Here is a 22,452-nt window from a genome sequence, read left to right on the forward strand (position 1 = left end):
CCAGTGGATTAATGGTGCTTTTTAGATTATTGATATCTTTTCTGATTTACTGCCTGCTTGATCTATCAGTTACAGACAGAATGATCCAACCATAGTACTGGATTTACCTATTGCTCCTTTCAGTTTGATTTCAGTTCTATCAATTTTTGCCTCACGTATTTTGATGCTCATTATTAGGTGCTTACGTGGTTAAGGTTGTTGTGTTTTCTTGGAAAATTAACTTTTTATCATTATGTAATGCCCCCATTTTAGTCCTGAAAAATTTTCTCATTCATAAATCAGCTTTGTCTGAAATTAATACAGATACTTCAGATATTTTTGATTAATGTTAGTATTGTATATCTCCATCTTTTACTCATAATATACTTGATTCTTTATATATAAAATGGGCTTTTAAATTGGGTCTTTAAAAAAAGTCTGTGCTGACAACTTCTGTCTTTTATTGGTATATGTACATCTTTCACATTAAGATCTTTACCAAGAAGACCAAGTAGGGTTCCTGGAGGGAAAGATCATAAAAATGCAGGGTATCCCTCAAGACTTCAGGAGTTTCTGTCACTGTAGTATCTCCAGGAGGACCCAGGTGTCTCTGCTGCAGCTTCTCTCACCTTGGGACCTGCAGGTCCTGGGAGATCTCTAGGGAAGTTGGAGGGACACATCAGAAACAGAGAAATGCTAAGACTTCACCAGAATCACTGATCCACAAGGATCGGACAAGAACCAGTTGAATACAAGACTGAGCCACCTAACCCCACCACACCAAGCAGGTTTCCCCAGCCTCAGACTGTAATACTGTACAGGTCCTTTTCAAAGCTAAAGGGGGAAAAGTTGCAGTCATCAGTCCCAGATCCTTAACAAAGGGCTGGTTAACCACAACTCCAGGAAACTCCAATCCAATCTCACCTTACCAGATCACCTAGCCAACAGTGAAAAACAATCATGAGGCAGAATCAGCGGAAAAACTCTGGCAACATGAACAATCGGAGTAGATCAACTTCCCCAAGAAATGATACAGCAGATACAGCACAAGATCCCATTCACAAACATATGGCTGAGATGTCAGAAATTGAGTTCAGAGTTTGGATAGCAAATAAGATCAACAAAATGGAGGAAATGATGAAATTAGAATTCAAAGCAGAAATTCAAAAGATATCTCAAGAATTCAAAGAATTTAAAGACAAAATGACCAAAGATTTTGTCACATTAAAGCAAGAATTTGCAGCCCTCAAAGATCTAAAAAAATACAGTAGAATCCTTCAGTAACAGAATGGAGCAGGCAGAAGAAAGGATCTCCGATACTGAAGACAAAGCTTTTGAATGCTCCCAAACACTCAAAGAGGAAAAAAAGTGGAGAACAAAAATGGATCATTCTCTCAGAGAGCTCTGGGATAATTCGAAGAGGTCTAATATTCGCTTTATAGGAATATCTGAAAGTGATGAGGTTGCTGCGAAGGATACAGATGCTTTGCTTCAGGCAATAATTAAAGAGAATTTTCCAGACATGCCCAGAGATTCTGAAATTCAGATAGCAGACAGTTTTAGAACACTGGCATGACTCAACCCAAATAAAAATTCTCATAGACACATTATAAGTTAACATGAGGAGAAAATTCTGAAAGCTGTAAGACGTAAGAAAACCATAACATACAAGGGGAAGAACATTAGAATGACTGCAGATCTCTCCGCTGAAACATTTCAAGCTAGAAGAGGGTGGTCATCGACCTTTAATCTCCTTAAACAAAGTAACTTTCAACCCAGGATCCTGTATCCAGCTAAACTGAGTTTCATCTATGATGAAGAAATTAAATACTTTAATGACATTCACATGTTGAGGAAATTTGCCATAACTAAACAAGCTTTTCGGGATATTCTCAGACCTAACCTCCATAATGAACAAGACAATCCTCCACCACCAAAGTAAACTCACTCAGAAACTTTTGATGAAATTCTAACTTCTATAGTGGTGAAAGGATTAAAAATGTTCACTGGGCTTTCAAAAAACTCGATACCCAAAACTCTGTCTGGCTTATCATTACTCTCAATTAATGTGAATGGCTTAAATTGCCATCTAAAGAGACACAGGTTGGCTAACTGGATACAAAAACTCAGTCCAGACATCTGCTGCATTTAAGAATCTCACCTTACCTTAAAAGATAAACATAGACTTAGGGTGAAGGGATGGTCATCTATAATTCAGGCAAATGGAAATCACAAAAAAAGCAGGTGTTGCAATTTTATTCGCAGATACAATAGGCTTTAAACCAATCAAAGTAAGAAAAGACAATGTTATTTGTTGAGGGCAACACTCAACATGATGAGATTTCAATTATCAACATTTATGCACCCAACCAGAATGCACCTTAATTTATAAGAGAAACTCTAACTGACATGAGCAACTTGATTTCCCCCAGCACCATAATTGTTGGAGATATTAACACTCCTCTGGCAGTGTTGGATAGATCCTCAAAAAAGAAGCTAAGCAAAGAAATTTTAGAATTAAACTTAACCATTCAACATTTGCATCTAATAGACTTCTATAGAACATTTCATCCTAACAAAACCGAATACACATTCTTCTCATCAGCCCATGGAGCATCCTCCAAAATTGATCACATCTTAGGTCACAAGTCTAACCTCAGCAAATTTAAAAGAATAGAAATCATTCTTTGTATTTTCTCAGACCACCATGGAATAAAAGTTGAACTCAGTAACAATAGGATTCTCCACATGTATACCGAAACATGGAAACTAAATAACCTCATGCTGAATGATAGCTGGGTCATAGACGAGATTAAGAAGGAAATTACCAAATTTTTGGAACAAAACAATAATGAAGAAATGAACTATCAGAACCTCTGGGATACAGCAAATGCAGTCCTATGAGGAAAATTTATAGCATTGCAAGCCTTCCTCAAGAGAATGGAAGGAGAGGAAATCAATAACTTAATGGGACATCTCAACTAACTGGAAAAGGAAGAACTTTTCAACCCTAAACCCAGCAGAAGAAAAGAAATAACTAAAATTAGAACAGAACTAAATGAAATTGAAAACAAAAAAAATCATACAACAGATCAACCAATCAAAGTGTTGGTTTTTTGAAAAGGTCAATAAAATAGATAAACCATTGGCTAACCTAACCAGAAGAAGAAGAGTAAAATCCTTAATTTCATCAATCAGAAATGATAAAGGCCAAATAACAACAGACTCCTCAGAAATTCAACTAATCCTTAATGAATACCACATAAAACTCTACTCTCAAAAGTATGAAAATCTGAAGGAAATAGAGCAATACTTGGAAACATGCCACCCTCCTAGACTTAGCCAGAAAGAACTGGAAATGTTGAACAAGCCTATAACAAGCTCTGAAACAGCATCAACTATAAGAAATCTCCCCAAAAAGAAAAGCCCAGGACCAGAAGGCTTCACATCAGAATTCTACCAAACCTTTAAAGAGGAACTGGTACCTATATTACTTAATCTTTTCCAAAACATAGAAAAAGAAGGAATACTTCCCAAATCATTCTATGAAGCAAATATCACCCTGATACCCAAACCAGGAAAAGACCCAACAAGAAGAGAAAATTATAGACCGGGGCAGCGCCTGTGGCTCAGTTGGTAAGGCACCGGCCCCATATACCGAGGGCGGCAGGTTCAAACCTGGCCCCAGCCAAACTGCAACCAAAAAATAGCCAGGCGTTGTGGCGGGCACCTGTAGTCCCAGCTGCTCTGGAGGCTGAGGCAGGAGAATCGCTTAAGCCCAGGAGTTGGAGGTTGCTGTGAGCTGTGTGAGGCCACGGCACTCTACCGAGGGCCATAAAATGAGACTCTGTCTCTACAAAAAAAAAGAAAGAAAGAAAATTATAGACCAATATCTCTAATGAATATTGATGCAAAAATATTCAGTAAGATCCTAGCAAACAGAATCCAACAACACATCAAACAAATTATACACCACAACCAGGTGGGTTTCATCCCAGGGTCCCAAGGATGGTTCAATATACATAAATCCATAAATATAATACATTACATAAACAAATTAAAAAACAAAGACCATATGATTCTCTCAACTGATGCAGAAAAAGCTTTTGACAATATCCAACATCTTTTCTTGATCAGAATGCTTAAGAAAATAGGTATAGAAGGAACATTTCTTAAACTGATAGAGGCCATCTATAGCAAACCCACAGCCAATATCATAGTGAATGGAGTAAAATTGAAATCATTTCCACTCAGATCAGGAACCAGGCAAGGATGCCCACTGTCTCCACTGCTTTTTAACGTTGTAATGGAAGGCTTAGCCACTGCAATCAGGCAAGAGAAGGCAATCAAGGGGATCCAAATAGGACCAGAGGAGATCAAACTGTCACTCTTCGCAGACGATATGATCATATATCTGGAAAACCACAGGGAATCAACTACAAAACTTCTAGAAGTGATCAAGGAATATAGTAACATCTCAGGATACAAAATTAACACTCATAAATCTGTAGCCTTTATATACACCAATAATAGTCGAGGGGAAAAAACAATCAAGGATTCTGTTCCCTTTACAATAGTGCCAAAAAAGATGAAATATGTGGGAGTGTATCTAACTAAGGACGTGAAAGTTCTCTATAAAGAGAACTTTGAAACTCCGAGAAAAAAATAGCTGAAGGCATTAACAAATGGAAAAATATACCATGCTCATGGCTGGGAAGAATCAACATTGCTAAAATGTCTATACTACCTAAAGCAATTTACAGATTTAATGCAATCCCTATTAAAGCACCTCTCTTGTATTTTAAAGACCTGGAAAAATTAGTACTTCATTTTATATGGAAACAGAAAAAAAACTCGAATAGCCAAGACATTATTCAGAAATAAAAACAAATCAGGAGGAATCACGCTTCCAGACTTCAGACTATATTATAAATCGATAGTGATCAAAACAGCATGGTACTGGCACAAAAATAGAGAGGTAGATGTATGGAACAGAATTGAAGATCAAGAGGTGAACCCAGACACTTATCGTCATTTGATTTTCGATAAGCCTATTAAAAATATAAATCAGGGGAAAGATTCCCTATTCAATAAATGGTGCTAGATGAATTGGCTGGCAACTTGTAGAAGACTGAAACTGGATCCACACCTTTCTCCTCTAACAAAAATTGACTCTCACTGGTTAAAGGACTTAAACTTAAGACATGAAACTATAGGGCAGCGCCTATGGCTCAGTCGGTAGGGCGCCAGCCCCATGTACCGAGGGTGGCGGGTTCAAACCCGGCCCCGGCCAAAACTGCAACCAAAAAATAGCCGGGCGTTGTGGCAGGCGCCTGTAGCCCCAGCTACTTGGGAGGCTGAGGCAAGAGAATCACTTAAGCCCAGGAGTTGGAGGTTGCTGTGAGCTGTGTGAGGCCACGGCACTCTACCGAGGGCCATAAAGTGAGACTCTGTCTCTACAGAAAAAAAAAAAAGACATGAAACTATAAATATTCTTAGAGAGAGTACAGGGGAAATGCTTGAGAAAATTGGCCTGGGAGAATACTTCACGAGGAAGGTACCCCAGGCAATTGAAGCAACACCAAAAATACATTACTGGGATCTGATCAAATTAAAAATCTTCTGCACTGCCAAGAACACACTAAGTAAAGCAAATAGACGGCCCTCAGAATGGGAGAGGATTTTTGCAAGTTATGCTACCAACAAAGTTCTAATAACCAGAAACGGAGAACTCAAACTTATTACTAAGCAAAAAACAAGTGATCCCATTTCATTGTGGGCAAGAGACATGAACAGAAGCTTCTCTGAAGAAGACAGGAGCATGGTCTACAGACACATGAACAAATGCTCATCATCTTTAATCATCAGAGAAATGCAAACCAAAACCTCTCTGAGATACCATCTAACTCCAGTAAGAGTAGCCCACATCACAAAATCCCAAAACAACAGATGTTGGCATGGATGTGGAGAAAAGGGAATACTTCTGCACTGCTGTTGGGAATGCAAGCTAGTATGTTCCTTTTGGAAGGAAGTTTGGAGAACACTCAGGGATCTAAATGTAGACCTGCCGTTTGATCCTGCAATTCCTCTTCTAGGTGTATATCCAAAGGACCAAAAATCATTTGGCAATAAAGATATTTGCACCAGATTGTTCATTGCAGCTCAATTCATAATTGCCAAGTCATGGAAGAAGCCCACATGCCCATCGACCCATGAATGGATTAATAAATTGTGGTATGTGTATACCATGGAATACTATGCTGCAGTAAAAAAAAATGGAGACTTTACCTCCTTTATGTTTACATGGATGGAGCTGGAAAATATTCTTCTTAGCAAAGTATCTCAGGAATGGGAAAAAAGTATCCAATGTACTCAGTACTACTGTGAAACCAATTTATAATAACTCACACTTGCACATGAAAAATGAAACACAACTTTAGCCTAGGATGAAGGAGGGAAGGGGAGGGATGGGAAGGGGAAGAGGTGGGAGGGATAGTAGGGGATAGTAGGGGGACCACAACTATGGAGCACATTGCAAGTACAAGTTGGTTCTATCATGTGTAGAACACAAATGTCCTAATGCTATAATTGGGTAAATGAGGTGAAACCTATGCTGATTAGTATGATGTAAGCACTCCAATTTGTACAAATAATCAACTCACTGAAATGGGCATAAACGTATTTATGATCTATGTACAAAAGACTTAATAAAAAAATAAAATTGGTGAATATTAAAAAAAAAAAAAGACTTCAGGAGTCTGACCTGACCCCCACACCAATCTACACTCATCCTCCAGAAATTAAATCAAAATTGCCATTTAATGGACAATTCTTAATTGATCAATGTCAGTGAAAATCTAGGCTAAGGAGATAATGATTCAACACATCTAAAAGACCATTTATTTTCAGATACACAACCATAGCGTAAGTATTCTGTCCAGAAATTTTCTGTGACATATCCTTTAAAATGAGTTGTTTCTATGACCACCAAAAGCACATTGCCACTCTACACCTGCAGAAGACCTCATAAAGCCAAATCTCGAGGGCAGAAAGTCAAGGAGAAGTGACATGGGAGGCAGAGTCGGTAAGGTAAGTCCTGTGTTTCTGGAGAAAGCAGCTCCAAGAGCTTCTCAGAAGTAACACACTAAACAGTGTCTTACACCCAAAGTACCCCCCCCCCCACTCTGCCTCTTTATCCTGCTGGTGACTTTGTATCTATCTAGACCTGCTCAGTTTATAGTCTGGCCAATGTCACATCAAGTCATTTTGCCCTAAAGAAATTTTACAGACTTGTATGGCTCGCACCTTCCTACTATGGTGAATGAATAAAGGCTCTAAATTTGTCTAACTTCTGGGTGAAGTTACCTGGAATCATCAGTAGAACTTAATAAAAATATCATGTTATGGCTTGGCGCCCATAGCTCAGTGAGTAGGGCGCCGAGCCACATACACTGAGGCTGGCAGGTTTGAGCCCCACCCAGGCCAGCTAAACAACAATGACAACTCCAACCGGAAAAAAAAAAAATCGTCCATTAGCCGGGCATTGTGGCAGGTGCCTGTAGTCCCAGCTATTCAGGAGGCTGAGGCAAGAATCACTTAAGCCCAAGAGTTTGAGGTTGCTGTGAGCTGTGATGCTACAGCCCTCTACTGAGGATGACATAGTGACCCTGTCTCAAAAAAAAAAAAAAATCATGTTGGGCGGCGCCTGTGGCTCAAGGAGTAGGGCGCCAGCCCCATATGCCGAGGGTGGTGGGTTCGAATCCAGCCCCCCCAAAAAAAATCATGTTAATTATATCACTTTAAGATTCAAGCCACACATACACGTGTGCACGCGCGCACACACACACACAAACATAATAATGAAGACAGTTAGATACAGGCTTAAGGTCAGACATAGAGATCAACAGAATAGAATTGAGAATCCAGAAAAGAAACTCTTATGTTTTTGACAAAGATATGAAGACAATTCAATGATGGAAATAATAGTCCTTTCAACAAGTGATGCTGAGATAGCTGTATATCCACATGCAAAAGAATGAAGTGGGATCATTATCCCATACCATATGCAAAACTCTTAGAAGAAATAAAGATGGGTGGCGCCTGTAGCTCAAAGTGGGAGGGCGCTGGCCCCATGTGCCAGAGGTGGTAGGTTCAAACCCAGCCCTGGCCAAAAACTGCAAAAAAAAAAAAAAAGAAGAAGAAGAAATAAAGATGTAAATAAATCTTTACCACCTTGAATTAAGCAATGGTTTCTTAGATATGATGCCAAAAGCACAACTGGCAAAAGGGACAAAAATAGATCATTGAACTTCATCAAAATTGAAACTTTCGTGCCTTAAAGAACATTGTCAAGAAAGTGAAAAGACAACAAACACAAAGAATGAAAGAAAATACTTGTAAATCACATCTATGATTAGGGACCTGTGTTTTGAATATGTAAAGAAGTCTTACGATTTGGCAATAAAATAAGAATAACCCTAGAACATAGATCTTAATTTCTTTTTTCTTTCTTTTTTTTTTAATTTTCATTTATTTCCCTGAGACAGCCCAAGCCTGCATTCTACTTGGATGAATTTTACAAGCTAGTTTTCTGCTGCTTCTGGTTTTAAATTTTAACCATGTTTCTGATGACAAGGAATGCTGCAAAAATACTTTTCTTCAACAAAGAGTTATGATCACAAAATAATTTTTATCCATTCTACAGTGTTTCAGAATTACCAGTTGATTTTTAAACACAAAGTAGATATAGATGCTAATGGTGGTTACAGCAAACTGCTATTCATATAACACTAGTGCTCAATGGGGAGGAGTTCTTTTTGTACAAATTAATTTAGGTCTAGATCTTGGTTTCTAATACCATTCTGCAGTGGTATCAGCTAAAGGAACAGGACTCTTTCAAGAAATGGTATTCTGTTATAGCAGCAGAAAACAGACTTTCCATGTTTTTCAAGCCAGGGGGGATAAAAAGAATAAGTCAAATAAATGTGACTAAGACAAATTTCAAACAATTTATAAAGGTATTCTGACCTCAAGAGACACCTTATAACTCCTTAGGCCTTAGATACAAACCATGCATAGGAGTACAGCGTAGAAAGGTAGAATGGGGAAAGAAACTAGATAAATATGCCTCAGCCAAGGTCAACACCAACAACGGTAAGCTGTGTCAATAGCATGTGAGGGAAATGGCACTTTATGTGGTCTTCCTTCCCAAAACACAACCCTGACGTAATCATGAGAAAAACATCAGGAAAGTCAAACAGAGGAACATTCTGCAAAATATTTGACCATGGAGGTCACCAAAAATAAGAGTAGTCTTAGAAACTGTCACAAAGCAGATAAGAGGGACCCTGGGGGGACATGACAGATATATGTAATGTGGGATCCTGGAACAGAAAAGCACATTAGGTAAAAACTAAGGAAATCTTAAGAAAATATGGACTTTAGTTAGTAATAATGCATTAATACTGGTTCATTAATTATAAAAAAAAAAACTGCCATACTAATACAAGATGCTAATAATGGGGGAATCTAGGTATAGTGTATATCAGCACTCTCTGTAATGCCCTCACAATATTTCCATAAATCCAAAACTGTTCCAAATATTGAAGTTTATTTTTCAAAAGATACAGTAAGTGAAGTTTATTAACAATTAAATCTAGGCACAGTGACTGATTCCTCTAATAACAGCAATTTGAGAGGCCAAAGTGGCAGGATCTCTTGAAGCCAGGAGTTTGAGACCAGCCAGGGCAACATAGTGAGATCTTGTCTCTACAAAAAAATTAAAAGTTAGACAGGAACAGTAGCATGTACCTGTAGTTTCAGCTGCTCAGGAGGCTGAGGAGGGGTTTACCTAAGCCCAAGAGTTTGAGATTTCAGTGTATAAAGGGGTTTGGGGTCACCAGATGAGGGGGTTTTAACACAAGGAGTGAAGAGGTTTGACACAAAGTCTGTGTCAGAGGACCGAGGAACTCTGGGAGGAGCCCTCCGGAGCAAACCTTGGGTCTGTATTTATTATCATAAAACGGAAGAAGTAGACAAAGCTGCTTGCCCAACATTAGCACTGATTAGGGAAGACATAAAGAAGGTCAGATAGAATGTCTGCACCTTTGTTTTGTAAAACTGCAGACCTTGCACACAGTCTCTGCCTCCAGCATCAAGAGACCTTTGGAATCTAGAGAATCTTTACCAGAACTATTAGGCCTGGTATTGTCACACCTCATATGCACAGTCTCTCTTGGAGGTACACCACTCACAAGCTATTCTCCTGATTCTCTAGATCTCTCGAGCAGGAAGTGAGTCGTTTTTGTTTTCCCCTTTTATTAAGCCATATACACATCAATCATGAATACATTTATGCATATGTGGGGTACAATGTGTTGTTTTTTTTATACAATTTGGAGTGCTTACATCAAACTAATTAATATAGCTTTCCCCTCATTTACTTGATTATTGTGTTAAGACGTTTATGTTCTATATTTGATAGATTTGACTTATACCCTTGTCATATGCTCCATAGGTGTGGTCCTGCCTTTTATCCTCCCTCTATCAAACCTCTCCCCTCTCCTCCCTTCCCACTCCATTTCTCTCCTTCATCTGGGGTGATAGTTGTGATCTATCTTACATAAGAAAGTGAGTAAATATAAATTGATTTCATAAAAGTACTGAGTACATTGGATACTTTTCCCTCCAGTCTTGAGATACTTTACTTAGGAGAATATGTCTTATGCTAAAGATCAGGGCTCAGTTTTCCCTACAACTGTACTCCAGGTTGGGCCACAGAATAAGAATCTGTCGCTAAAAATTTAAACAAACCTTTATACATGAATATTTAACATGTTGAATGTTCGTAATGTTCAATACATGAATATTATGGCATTACTCATACTAGCCAAAAAGTAGAAACAACCCCAGTATCTATTAACAAATGATGAGAAAAACAAAATTTGGTATACTTAAAAAAAGTGGAATATTACATTCAGCCATAGAAAGAAATGAAGCACTGTACAGGCTCATGCATGGATAAACCTGGAAAACATGTTCAATGAAAGAGACAAGACACAAAAGACCACATGTTCTGTGATTCCATGTACAGTTGTCTATTGGTATCCAGGGGGCATTGGTTCTAGGACCCTCATGCACACCAAAATCTGCTCATACTCAAGTCCTTCAGTTGACCCTACAGAACCCATGCAGATGTTAAAAGTTGGCCCTCCATATTCACAGATTCAACATCCCACAAATACTCTATTTTCCATCGTTGTTTGGCTGCAGATGTGGAACCTGATGATGCAGAGCCTACTGTACTCATCAAGAAAAATCCATGTGAAAAAAGTTGGAGAGAAAAGAGAAGGGGAAAATTAGTAAGAGATTATAAAAGGTCAATGGAAATCTTCCATGGTCAAAATTGGAATTGTAAAGATATGTCTATAAGATTTTATTAAAATTAAGTTAATATTAATAAAACACTAATATAAGGGAAAAAAAAGAAAAAGGAAAAATCCATGTATACATGGATCTGTGCAGTTCAAACCCATGCTGTCCAAGGATCAGCTAGTTGTGAAATGTACAAAATAGGCAAATGAGTAGAGATGGAAAGTAGATAGGTAGTTTCCAGAGGCAAGGAGGAAGTGGGGATAGAGCAGGACTACTAGTGAGTACCGGGTTTCTTTTGGTAGTGATGAAAATTTTCTAGAATAGATAGTAGCCCAACTTTCTGAATATACTAAAACACACTGACTTGTACACTTAAAATTAATAAAATAAGAAAAATAAGATTTTAGCCACACAATGAACTTCACCATTTTCCTCCAAAGAAGGAAAGAAGACATGTCATACCACACATATACTATTTTTGGAGAAACCAAGGCACCAAGTGAATAACCAAGCTGCTATCACCTTGATCAGCAATTATTGGGCACCTGGTTTTGGTTGGGATGCTACAAACCATGTCCCTGCAGAAGGTAACGCATGAAAAGGTAAAGAATATTCTCTGCCTACAGAAAGTAGGAGCCCCAGGATGAACACAGGTGTCAACACTGGCTCACACCTGTAATGCCAGCATTCTGAGAGGCCAAAACAGGAATATCACTTGAGGCCAGAAGTTTAAGATCAGCTTAGACAAAATAGTGAGACCTCCATATCTACAAAAAATAAATTAAAAATTAGCTGTGCACTATGGTATGCACTTATAGTCTCAGCTACTAGGGAAGTTAAGGAAGGATAAGAGCAATGAAGGGAAGCTGGGTTGCTTTTGACTAGGCATTTAGAAAACTCCAGGTTTGTTACAATCACTGTGTCAGGACTGGCTGTGAATACAGCTGAAAACATTGGATCTGTGCTCACCAGCTGTGTGGCTGCAGGCAGTGGCCCCCATTTCCATGGGCCAATGGAATAGAATACCAGAAGCCAGTCTGAGCAACAGAGACCTGCAATACCAACATGTGATACTTTTTATTTTATTTTGTCAAAGGCAAAAAATCAATGCTTCAGGGTAACTTCTTCTCTTACTAGAGAGAGAAAGGAGACTACCAGATTTCCCTGAGGAATTCTGAGGAAAACAATGTGATTAGACAAGAGAGCAGAACACACAGAAGCTATGTACGAAGGCAATTCAGAAGATGCACAAAGGTCCTCTCACCGCAAAGACCATGACATGTTTGCCCCGCCCTTGCAAGGGCTGGAGGCCAAAGAGCCTCACCTGAGGCGACAGTGAGGAGGGCATGGCAGGAGGTCCGGGTCAGGGAGGGGCTTCACAGGGAGAAGGAGGCTGACCAGCATTCAACTGAGGCAGAGACTCCTGATGTAGCTCTGACTGTGAGTCAGGATAGGAGAGAAGACCCAGCTGTTCCTGACCTGGATAAACCAGGTCACTGCTTGTTAAATGGCCCAGGCTGGCAATTGCCATGGAAACCATAAACCACTTTCTCAGAACCAGGAGGGCAAGAGAGGGGGGCTCTCTGTGGGTGAAGCAGAGGCTGGCGGGCCTGCTTCTAAAGCCCGTGCCAGGTCCATTTGTCTTCCACCTTTGGTACAACAATCTCTAGGCTCCTTCCATTCCCACTGGCTTCTGTGGGGAAACAGAGTGGAGAAGAGGTTAAAGAAAGGGTTTTTTTCCTGGTTTCATTGACAAAATGCCAGTTATTAATCAGAACCTTGTGATGCCAGGAACTCTGAACGAGACCCTTCCCATATTCCCAACAGCAAAGAGAAGTTGGCACTGAGTAGAAATGTAAATGATCACGTGTGTAACAAAGTGGATGTGCTTAACCCCCAGCGCTCAGGCCTGTTCAGGACCCACTCCTCCTCTGGTCACAGCATCCTCATTCTCTTTTGGGACATTGCCACTTCCTCATGCTTGGTCCATGTGGTCCAAGCGAAGCCATGCCCTGCCCACAAAATCCACACATCAGCAGTGACTCAGGTGTGGCCGATGAAAGTGTGGTTATTTGTCCATGTGACCCAGATACCTCTATGAGGATCAAAGGAATTTTTAGTTCAACTGTGAACGAAGGTGTTGTGTTTGAAAATGCAGTCACTAGCTCACTGCCTGAAGCAATAAGCTTGGAGCTGCCAGGAAATATCTTCTCTGAGTTGAGGAAGCTCTTCTGCAGGGGAAAGAAATCAGGTCACCTACAGAGGCAAGTAAAGCTGAGAGAGAGAGAAAGCCCCGGCCCCAGCTGACCCTTGATCCAGCTGTGAAGTCAGCTACCTGGAGATGTCCCAGATACATGAGCCTAAAAATTATCTTTAGATTAAGCCAGACTATGTTGTTTTTCTCTCTGTGAAGTGAAAAAACTTAACAACACTGTGAATTTATTGAATCACAGTTTTTGCTATAACTTCTGACAGGTGATTCTGTATAGGTCCCTCTGACAGCATAATTTTTGGCAAAACAAAGCTCGACAAAGCTTGTGGAAGGACTGCCAACTGACCAACTGGACAGGGCATGTGAAATCTAACAAAAATGACAAAGTTAAGCTCTAGAATTCAAAGAAAAAGAAGTTCTTACTTGGTTTTCTGATCAAATGACAGGGATAAGAATAGTAATAATGGTATGTAAAAGGTTAACCAACTGTTAAATTATTAATAACTACTTTTATTATTTAAAAAAATTATCATTTTAGGGCACTGAGAATTGAGCCTCCTAGAGCAGCACGCCCAGAAAGGCAGGTGCTGCTGCAAAGCCGCCTCCCCTGACCTGTCCCCTGCACCCCAGCCTGGTTGACTCCCCCTTAGTGATGGGCCACAGCTACTTAGGAGGCTGAGGCAAAAAGGATCTCTTGAGCCCAGGAGTTTGAGGTTGCTGTGAGCTATGATGCCACAGCACTCTGCCTAGGGCACAAGAGTGGGACTCCTTCTCAAAAAAAAAAAAAAATAGTAATAATAATTAGCCCCCTCTCCATCCCAAAATAAACCAGAGAGTATTTGGGTGAATGAAGAAAAAATGTGTAAGGAGTTACTGAAGTATTCTGTAAAAGAAAAGGAAAATCTCTTTTGTCTGTATTAGTTGCGAAGGGTTACTCTTTGGGAATGAGGGCTAATTATGTTGTATCTCATATAATTAGATTGATGCTTTAAGAAGGGGGCAATTTGTAGATTGGATCTCTGATAAAAAATACTTCAAAAACAGACAAGAAAGACCAAGAAATGAATGTACTACATAGAAAAGTATCTATGCTTTTCAAAAAGCAGCAACACGAACTTAGATGCAGTGACCTCACCGTTCAGTGTGCTCTACCACTTGGGCCCTTTCTCAGCATCTCCAGCAAGCTGCGGCCCTCAAACGTAAGAGGGCTCTGGACTGCATGCTTGCAACACCCTTAATAAGCATTCCTGCCCTTTCTGATGGGGTTAGTATGACAACCCCAGCGAGAATGGCCCACACTACAAAATTCCAAAGCTGCAGATGCTGGTGTGGACGTGGACAGGAAAGAACACTTTTACACTGCTGGTGAGATTGCAAACCAATACAGCCTCTATGGGAAGAAGTATGGAGAATGCTCAAAGAGTTAAAAGTAGACCTTCCATTTAATCCCAGAATCCATTTATTAGGTATCTACCCAGAAAAACAAAAAAAAAAATCATTTTATCATAAGGACATTTGCACTAGAATATTCACTGCAGCCCAGACCATAATTGCCAAGATGTGGAATCAACCCAAGTGCCCATCAACCCATAAATGGATTAATAAACTGTATGTGTGTATATATATATATATATACACACATATACATACATACTATGGACACTACTCAGCTATAAGAAAGATGGAGACTTTACATCTTTTGTATTTACCTGGATAGAATTGAAGAACATTCTTCTTAGTAAAGTATCACAGAAATGGAAAACCAAGTATCCAATGTACTCAATACTAATATGAAACCAATAAACAACTACATGCCCACATGAGAGAAAAATACAATGAAATTCAAGTGGGGTGAGGGAGGAGGGGGAGGAGGTTAGGGTTAGGGTTAGGGATAAAATCTGGTACTATTCACCACAAATGCTTCTATAATACTATGTTGGTGCAATTTGAAAAATAAAAATGGATGGGGGTAATAGATCTCCAGAGGGCAGATGTTCACAGCACACTCCAATAGCGCTGAGCCCTAGTGTCCCCAGCTATGACAGAGAAGAACTAGACAGGAGCACTTCAAAGTGCCATCAGTTCCTATGATTTTGTCACCCTATTAACTGAAAATAGGTGGAAGAATTCATAAGCTTTGAAAAAGAAGACATATATAGACAGATAAATAAAGATTCTTGGTATACTGAATCTCTCTTATACAGATGCACAGTACTGGTAAGTCGTACTATATTAAACAATGTTAATGGATGCTAAAACCCACAACATTTCCATAAAAAGCAACCTAAATGCTGAAATAACCAATCCCCACCATCCTCCCCCTAAAAACAGTTTAAAAAAATACCCATCTGATGGTTTCAAATATTCTCCTGACTAGAAATATTTTTAAAAAGAATCTAAGAAAGATTTATTCCATAAGGTGTAGAGAACTAGTTCTGGCTTACAGAGTTCAAGATCATGAATTGCTGGTTCAAGCACAGTGACAACAGGTTCAAGCTCTATTCTCTTGAAATTTTTAAGAGGAAAAAGTAGGTAGATGCTGGAAATTTCTCTTAAATTATAGAACAAAGTATCTGGCATATTGTACAGAGACACATTGTACAGGGTGCGATGGCCCACTGGGTAAGGCTGAGGCAGGAGGATTGCTTGAGCCCAGGAGTTTGAGGTTGCTGTGAGCTAGGCTGAGGCCATGGCACTCTAGCCTGGGTGACACAGCAAGACTTTTTTGTTGAATTAATAAAGGGAAGACTACAATACAGAAAATGCAAAGACACCAGACCCAGAAAATAGTCGATGTAATCACACATCAGAAGAGAGAGGTCCAAGTTTAGAAGATAATTCTCCTAGTCTTACCCACCACTCCACTCAACCTTGTGTCAGCATATTCCTTGTAAGGACTGTCATTTAACTCACAGATTTGTCCTTCCACTATCCTCGAAAGAACCTATTCATAATATAGGAAGAGACGACAGAAAAAAGGGGTCAAACATTCAATCAGCAGGGTCAGAATAGCGGCAGATTGCACAGTTGGGAGTTCAGTCTCAGACCTCATAGACCCAGTTTAAACCTTGGCTCTCACCACGGACTTGAAGCAAGTCATTGACTCTCTTTGACTTCAGACTTTCCTCAGATGTCTTACTCAGCTACTGATTATTCAAAGAGGTTTTAAAATAACAGGTTTGAGATATAAATCAAACGCCCTACCATTCTCATATTGAAAGTGGACAGTTAAATAGTTTTTAGTCTAGTCACAGAGTTGTGCAACTATCACCACACTTTTATTTTTATTTATTTGGTTGTTTTGAGACAGAGTCTCACTCTGGCCCTTGGTAGAGTGCTGTGGCATCATAGCTCACAACAACCTCAAACTCCTGGGCTCAAGTGATCCTTTTTGCCTCAGCATCCCTAGTAGTTGGGACTACAGGCACCAGCCACGACATTCAGCTACTTTTTCTATTTTTAGTAGAAACAGGATCTAATTCTTGATCTCGAACTCATGAGCTCAAGGCATCTTCCTGTCTTGGCTTCCCAGAGAGCTAGGATTATAGGCATGAGCCACCCAACCTATCACCACAATTTAGAATGTTTTCATGTGCTCATTAGCAGTAAGTCCACATTTCTCCCCAGCCTCCCTCCCCCCACCCTAGGAAATCACCCATTTATATTGTCTCTGTGGATTTGCCTATCCCGGACATAATATATAAATGAAATTACACAACATGATCTCACTTAACATAATGTTTCAAGGTTCAACTGCACTGTAGTATATATCAGTACTTCATTGCATTTTATTGCTGAAAGTTATTCCATTTTATGGATCTACCACATTCTATTTATCCATTTATCTGTTGATAGATCTTTACATATTTTTAAATGGCTACTGTTCCTTGGAGTGACATTTAAGTGGGTTGCTTTTTGGCTCATCTGCCTTATCTACAGCGGGGTTTCTCAAATAGCCAATTCCTCATCTGCCTTATCTACAGCAGGGTTTCTCAAATAGCCAGTTCCTCATTAAAATAGCTAGTTAGCCACCACCAAGCAAGTGTTCTTAAGATGTCATCACTGTCCTTTGCTCTGTCAATCAACCAGTTGCAAGATCATGCCTCTTTTGCCATCTTGACCTTGCTCATGGTCATGTTAAGGCACTGTCACTATCAACAACAGCACTGGCACCTTCTACATTTTCCGTTCATTCCCTCAACTACTGTCACTCTAACAATTCTTCGCCCTCGCCAGACTATCCAGTCCATCCATCCAACAACCTTTTCACTGTCCCTCAATCTCTTCATGTTCTCATTTCCTTCCTTACCCAGCTGATATGCCATGATCAACATCATCATCATCGACATCATTCTCTAGCAGAAAACCTCTACTCCTAGCCTCTCTGACCTCTGTTGTCCTTGCTGGGCAAAGTTGCAATCCTGGTCTAATGCTCTACTTACTCTACCCATATCTGAGCAGCTGACCATGACCGGAAAAGCCCACCCAGCATGCTGAGGAGAATAACTTCAAATTGGTGATTACAAATCCCAAGAGGGCACCCAGTGGGCCCAAGAAAGCCTATTTCATTTCCCTTGTTTATTTACTCTCAGTTTCCTCGACAGCTGTTTCACACTTCCTTCCCTCTTCTTAAATTTCTAGTCTCTGTACTCAATTTTGATATGAGGACAATTAATGACAATTATGGTTATGGGGGGAGGAACAGAAAGAGGGAAGGAGGGAGGTGGGTGGGGCCTTGTTGTGTGTCACACTTTACGGGGGCAAGACATGATTGCAAGAGGGACTTTACCTAACAATTGCAATCAGTGTAACCTGGCTTATTGTACCCTCAATGAATACCTAACAATAAAAAATTAAAAAAAAAAAAACTTTCTAGTCTCTTGCCCCTTCTCACTCTCACTGATGAACTTGCTTTTTAGTTCACTGAGAAAACAGCTGCAATCAGAAAATAACTTTCTCAACTTTCTTCCAGCAAATCTGCCAACCTCATTTCATCTGTATGCACATACTCTGCCTGCCTTCCAATTACAATGGATAAACCAATTTTGTCAGTGTGAGGGAATAGATAACACTTACGAAAGTTCTGAAAGGAGATTTAGATAATGTTGAAGAGTTTAGAATTTAATTAGTGAAAATTACATAGAAAAGTAATTCTAGGGCCAAATTCTCCATGCGTGCTAGATTCCAGCCCTACTATGTCATGCAAAAATTTGCACAGCCAAAAAAAAAAAAAAAAAAATCATACTTTGCCCCCTGACTCTCATCTATGGATAAAGTTTGCATGGTTATAATAACGAAAACTGCTGAATATTGACTTTTTATGCAGTTAGGCATCTTTTATTATTTTCCAACTATGGAAGATGGGAATTTAGCTTTCATACCTCCCTTATATCTCTAATAAAAATAAGAACTTTAAAAAATATCACCTCTCCTCTGTCATCCCTTTCTCGCTGCTTACAGAAGAGTCATACCAGAACATTTTTGAGCATTTTCCTCCATGAGGAAGGCTTCAGGGGTGGTTAAAAAAAAAACATTAACATCCCTCCTCTGCCATACCACTGGGATCTTGTCCCCATGTGTGTGCTCTCTCCATTGCTACAAAATCCAGCCCAGTAGCTATATATTCACCTTTCTTTTCCAATCATATCCTTTTTGTACCCATTATGTCTGAAAAAGTCAGGTACAAGATGGACAGAGACATTTTTAGGTAAAATTTACAAAGACCCATTATGTCACACATTCTGGCCCAAGTGGGCCGCTATGGGGAACTTGGCAAGCAGGGTTCTCAACTTAGTGCTCATTATTATGACCATGTCAATACAAAAGGAAAATCCCAGTGCCTGAATCAGAACAATGATTGAATCCTCTGTCCCTCCTCTTGGCTAGCTGCCACTTGGAGGATGTTCCAACAGGCTGGCCCAGCATTGCTGTTTAGAGGGAAAGAAAGAAGCACCACGACCCAGAATGCTCAGGACAGAATCCCAATATGTCTACTCCTCTATCACCACTGAGGAAGTGATTGAGAGGAAATTACTTCTTTTTAGAGACAGCTACATGCAGTGACCGAATTGCCTTACTAAAATGTATGGACCAGAAAGAGATGAAGAAGGTAGACTTAGAAATCTTTTTGAGGCTGAGCGTGGTGGCTTATGCCTGTAATCCTAGCACTCTGGAAGGCCAAGGTGGGTGGATAGTTTGAGCTCACAGGTTCAAGACCAGCCTGAGCAAAAAATCAAGACCCCTCCATCTCTACTAAAAATAGAAAAACTGGCTTGGTGCCTATAGCTCAAGCAGCTAAAGCGCCAGCCACATACACCAGAGCTGGCAGGTTCGAAACCAGCCTGGGCCTGCCAAACAACGACAACTACAACCAAAGAATAGCCGGGTATTGTGGCAGATGCCTATAGTCCCAGCTACTTGGGAGGCTGAGGCAAGAGAATCGCTTAAGCCCAGGAGTTGGAGGTTGCTGTGAGCTGTGATGCCATGGCACTCTACCCCGGGTGACAGCTTGAGGCTCTGTCTCAAAATAAATAAATAAAATAAAATAAAATAAAAATAGAAGAGGCAAGAGGATCTCTTGAGCCCAAGTTGGAGGTTGCTGTGAACTATGACACCAGGTACTCTACCCACAGTGACAGACTAAGGCTCTGTCTTAAAAAAAAGAAAGAAAGAAAGAAATCCTTTTGAGTTGCTTTTTTGGTTGGTTTGTGTTTTTGTTTTTTGGGGTGGGGGGCTTGAAGAGGAGGTTTGTTTTTGTTTTTGTTTAAGTAGTTGAATGCAAAATTAATACCAGAAACAACGACAAAAAGATATATACACACACACACGTACACACATGTACACATCAAGCAATTACAATATATAATAGAAGAACAGGTTAATGATCAAAATTAATATTGCCAAAATAAGAAATAAACATCAATGAGCCTGTGAATAGGACACCCTGAGAACACAATAGAATTTATATTATTTTCCAGCCAAAAGTTTGTATCTTGAATCTAACTATCAAAAAATATTTGGCAAACTCCAATTGAAAGACATTCTATGAAACAACTGACTCGTACTCTTTATAATGTCATTCTTATGAAAGACAAAGAAAGATTGAGGATTGTTCTCAAAAGGAGAATGAAGAGTCATGACAATCAATATATATATGATTCTGGACCGATTCTGACCCAGGAAAGAAAAAGACTGATACAAAAGACATGGGACAATTGACAAAATTGAAATGTAGACTGTAGATTAGATTATAGTATTCTATTAATGTTAAATGTCCTGAGTTTGGTTACTGTACTGTTGCAATATAAAGAATATTCATGTTCATAGGAAATATACACCAAAGAATTAAGGGGCAAAGGAGCAGTATAAAAGCAACGTATTCTCCAATGGTTTAGAAAAAATGTCTCTATATTGAGAAAGATAATAACATAAATGTGGCAAAATGTTAAAAATTGGTGAATCTGAAGACAGAGATTATGGGAGCTCTTTGCACTATTTTTGCAACATACAGAAGTTTACATTTTTAAAAAATAAAAATGAAAACCGAAAAAGATTTTAAAATCATACATACTTGGATAAACTTATGAAGAATACTTTAGGATCTCAATGAAGAAAACTTTAAAACTCTACTATGAGGTTACAAAAGGGGCCTTTTAAAAACATTTTCAAACATTTTTTTTTTAGAGACAGAGCCTCACTTTGCTGCCCAGGCTAGAGAGCAGTGTCACAATTGTAGCTCTCTGCAGTCTCAAAATTCTGAACTCAAGTGATTCTCTTGCCCCAGCATCATAAATAGCTGGGACTACAGGCATCCACTACCACATTTGTGTGTGCATGCGAAGATGGGGTCTCATACACCTACCAGTATTGTCCAGGCTGGTTTTGAACTCCTGGCCTCAAGTGATCCTCCTACTTCCGCCTCTCATAATACAAGATTACAGGCATGAGCTGTGCCCAACTAGAAGGAGTCTTGAATAACCAAAAAGACATATCCTAGAAAGAAATAGCTTCATTGAGATGTCAATTTTCCTTAAGCAGAAGCATAAATTTAATCTGATCTCAATTTTAATATATAAATAGTAGAAAATAATTTTTAAATACCATACTAGATATTAAAATGTACTATAAAGCCACAGCTGAGTAACACTATATAATAAATTAGACTGATTGATGGACTCATTACAAAGACAGAAATACATACAAACAAACCTGCAAATTTTTGGCCTATCAATTCTCATTGTAGGATTTTGTTGACATAGTGATATTTTCATGCATGGAAAATAACAAATATATAAGGTCATTCATTATAACATACTAGTATTATCAAAAGACTAGAAATAGCCTAACTATTCATTAATAAGGGACTAATTAAATACATTATGATCCTTTCATACAGTGGAATTCTATGCATCCATAAAAAGAAATTTGGGTGCTCTCTTTATACTGGTAACAATCTCTTAGTGCAGAGCAGTATATTTAGTACACCACCATTTATTTTTTTAAAGGAAGAGGAGGAAGAATTTACTTACGTGAGTCTCCATCTTTGGAAGGATACATTATAGTTGAGTGGCAGTGGGAATTTCTCACTACTAAACCCCAGAAGTAGGCAGCCTCCTCCACATGGTGGGGCTTCCATGTAGGGGCCACCCCTGTACATTTTCCAACGTGGAGGTGGAAAGCAAAAAGTCCGTTTGCTGGAATCATTTTGGCAAAGGAGAGGAAGGAAACGATTGAGCTCCACACACCAATTTTTTCCGAAATTCATCAATCATGTAAATCCGTTCTGAGAGCAGGACAGAAGGGATGGGATTAGAAACCAGGAGAGTTAGGGGAAAAGAAAAACCCTTCAGGCAAACATTGTGGGTGAACAAGAGGAATCCTTCCACACC

This window comes from Nycticebus coucang, chromosome 1, assembly GCF_027406575.1.
Source record: "Nycticebus coucang isolate mNycCou1 chromosome 1, mNycCou1.pri, whole genome shotgun sequence".
Taxonomy (NCBI): domain Eukaryota; kingdom Metazoa; phylum Chordata; class Mammalia; order Primates; family Lorisidae; genus Nycticebus; species Nycticebus coucang.